The sequence below is a fragment of the Populus euphratica genome, unplaced genomic scaffold (assembly GCF_000495115.2).
Source record: "Populus euphratica unplaced genomic scaffold, PopEup_1.0 scaffold764.1, whole genome shotgun sequence".
In the NCBI taxonomy this organism is placed as follows: Eukaryota; Viridiplantae; Streptophyta; class Magnoliopsida; order Malpighiales; family Salicaceae; genus Populus; species Populus euphratica.
This window is the reverse complement of record NW_011500632.1, coordinates 42,263-45,950: the sequence shown is the minus strand read 5'-3', so window position 1 is coordinate 45,950 and position 3,688 is coordinate 42,263. Positions and strand designations below refer to the sequence as shown.

Below are 3,688 nucleotides of genomic sequence, written 5' to 3'. Positions count from 1 at the left end.
TTAATTGACATGAGCAGACCATAAGAGAAATGTTGTCTTCTGAATCTCAACGTGGGAATATAAAAAGCATAGCACAAACAACTTAGCTGTAAATAAACCTAGCTAACCAAAATAACAATTATTGCATAATCCAAAACAGCAGCTGTGTGGGAATATAAAAAGGATATGGTGTAAATCATAAATAAGAAGGAATCAAAGAAAAAAATTCTTCAATTAATAAAATTGATTACTAGTCATTTCATCAATTCTTCAACTGTTAAAACATAAAACCAGCACAACAATCATTAGTTCATCTTGATAAGGTAAATGTGCTTACTATTTGATCATAGGCATCTATTCCTTCACTGTCTAACAGTAAGAGATTGTACTGAGTTCCATCAAGGGCAATTATATAATGTGGCAGTTCCTTTTGTATATGGCCGATGAGTGGATGCTACTTGAAATCCACCACTCCTACCAAGAAGCTACAATACACAAGTTCACCTCTTAGTTAATAACTAACACATGAGGTAAGTTGCAGAAATGGAATGTCAAAGCAAATAACTCTAAAATGAGCTTCAACAAACAAAATTCCAGTAGACATTCATTGATAATCTACTAGTGTACATCTTAGGTAAAGGAATTGTGCATAACAGCTTAAACCCATCCACTTATAACACTTGTTAGTCTTTAAAACAAATCCAAGTTAAACTATGAAAAACAGAAAGCATATTCAAGTTAAACTATTAATTTTTAATATTTTTTGGCACTTGTCTTCTTATAACAATTTTTTTCTTCTAAGATCTAACCTGAAAATTTTCAATCTTGAACATGATTAATTTTGAAATTTTAAAATAACTAACATTTAATTTATAACAAGGAACTAACTTATGGTTTTCAAAAACATAATGAATAACTTATAAAATCATAAAAAATACATAGACTAAATTATAATTAACTCTAATTAACAATGGTAGCAGATGCAGAAAATGGTAAAAGTTTGTATAAAAACAATAAATGACATGCAGAAAAATTACATGAACAAAGGAAGCTGGATGCATTAAATGATATTCCATGTAAATGACATGTAGTATAAGAGCCCAAGACCTCAAAAGGACAAAGCATTAAGGAGACCATAGTAAATAATAATAAGAACGCAACATACCGCTTTCGTGCCAAGAAGAACCCAAAGGCTGATTAATTATTGAGAAAGATAACTTGATGCCACGCTTAAAAACCTAAGCCATCATATTGAACAAAGTCATGTCAGGACCTAGAAATTAAAAAAAAAAAGCCAAATAACAAAGCAAGCATTAGGTACTGTAACAAAATGAGTAAATATCACAGATTTATATCCAACATTCAATAGCTGAAGCATACATGTAGATGAATTATATAGCCAGTTCCAAACTTCCTATTATATCTAGAATGCTTTTGAGTTGAAAAAAATAAAATAAAATAATAGTTAAATTAAGGAAATTTTTAAAAACAGAGAAAGCAAAATATATACATAAATGAAATTAAATAATGCAATTATTATATTTAATGTACTAAAAAATCATGTCCAATTTCTTACTTTGTTTCTCTAACCTTTTTAAATTCTCAATGTGACTATCATATTAAAATGTAATTAAGAGCATTTTAGATTAAAAAAAATAGTTAGGCTTTGGGATCCTGCATCCTTACGGGTGAGTTGCTAGTCTAGCTAGGTAAGGTGAGAATAATGGATATTAATTAGGGGGAAGGAAGGATTAAAAAGAAAAATTAAATACTATCTAACATTTAGCTAAACTGAATTAAAAGCCTGCCACCTAAACCATTTGGTGATAAAAAACGTTTCCAAATCATGCATGTTGACCTCAAGACATAACAATCAAGTGAAAACAAACAGCATATATAGCTAATATGGGAAATTAACTGAACACCATGCAAGGAGGAAGCAACCATGAATTCTAACCTCTTTCACTATACAATTCTACTATTTATATATATATATATAATAAGTAAAACGGCAAGAAAAAAAGAATGAATGAAGATACAAAAATAAAACAACAATCTTATTAATGAAACACAACATCAACAAGCAAGTTTCTTTATATATATATAAGCATATGAATACATTCAAATCACATAGGTGTTGGCGCACAGGAGGACAAACAGACTTGCAGACATCAAAGAACACCTAGCATCAATAATACTAATTGTTAAAAATTAAATTGAGGGTTTTGATAAATTTTCAATTAAACATGCATAATTTCTATAAATCACTCTCTTCCAGACACAAGAATTGCCAGCATTGGTCAAGTTGCATAAAATCATTCAATTTATGAACCGTAACCCTAAAAATTAATTTGGGGGTTTTCATGAATTTTCAATTAAACATGCATAATTAGGTTATAAATCATGGTAAAAACATTTCATAAACCTTATATTATCGAATTAATAGCCTAAAACCATTATTCAAAGTATCGGAAAAAGAATTGTTACCTGTGTTCTTCAGTTACAGATGAGGGAGATGGATCAACACGAAAAAATAACACCTGAGATTAGAAAATTTAGGTTAGAATTGTTTAGTGTAGCTTCAATTGCAACAAAAAAAAAAACAAAAACCCTAAATTAGTTACCTGAGCTATTGAAGAAAAAAGTGCAAAACCTAACCCGTTTACAGAAAAGGGGTAAATCAGGATGTTTGAAGGTGATGATGATGGGTCTGGTGCGATGTTGTCATAGGTCTGTGTTTTTGTTGGTTTACATAGAAATATTGAAACTGTTAAGATGAAGAAGAAAAAGATGAAGAAAAGAAATTAGGGATGCTGAAAATGAATGCGAAGATGATGAACAGTTTGGGATAAAGGAAGATGAAATCGATGAAGAGAGGGTGATTTTTCAACAGTTAGGGATTGATATTGTTATTAGGGACGAAGGATACACTGGAAGAGTGAAAGTGAATTAATTTTCAGCTGTAAATGGTTTTGTTGTTCTCTGTATTTTGGTGTGGGAAGAGAGAGTGAAAATAAACGGTTTAGATTTTATGCAATCAACGGTCTACATAATTTCAGCTTTATATTAACATTTAAATTTTTATTTTTTCAATTAGCAACGAAAAATCCGTTGCTAAATTCAACGTAAATTTTGCAACGAATTATTTGTTGCTAAAATCCATTACTAATATTAAAAAAATATATATATATATATATAATTCGTTACAAATCTGTTACTGAATTTAGCAACGAAATTATTCATTGCTAAATTCAGATGCTAATAGCCGCTGTTTTTTGTAGTGGAACCTCAACGATGGTCATATAAAGGTCTAATGGTGGTCCAAAGTTGTTGCAGCAGTACTAACATGTGGTGGTGACTTAGTTTTGGTTTGGATAGCAACAGTAAAAAGCACACGAAGTTATCTAAAGACATTGGTATTAGAGAGTTTTTGTTTATGTGTTGCTTCTGTTTTTTAAGCAAACTACAGGAAAAAAAACTATATTAATTTGTGAGATGTAGTATAATTTGTGTTTGAAATGTAGAGCAGCGAAAAACAGCTTGAAGTTGTTGCTTCATCTTCAGCCGTTCTTCATTGTGCGGAGAACAGTGGAAAATGTTTTATTGTTCTGCTCGAATCAAGTTTGCCTTAAATTTAAACACATTAAACTGAATTAGGGGTGATCATTTTCGGTTCGGTTCGGTTTTTATCAAAAAAAAGTAACCAAAC

General features: G+C 30.3%; 1 long non-coding RNA gene across 1 annotated transcript; it reads right to left on the bottom strand.

The window, feature by feature from the left end:
• Window positions 1-428: 428 nt before the first annotated feature.
• Window positions 429-2,874, bottom strand: LOC105115783 (uncharacterized). Its single transcript, XR_840388.1, has 4 exons — window positions 2,604-2,874; window positions 2,467-2,519; window positions 1,145-1,217; window positions 429-464 (listed from the first exon to the last, which is right to left on the bottom strand). It is a non-coding gene; the product is annotated as an uncharacterized LOC105115783 (long non-coding RNA).
• Between the last annotated feature and the right edge of the window lie 814 nt (window positions 2,875-3,688).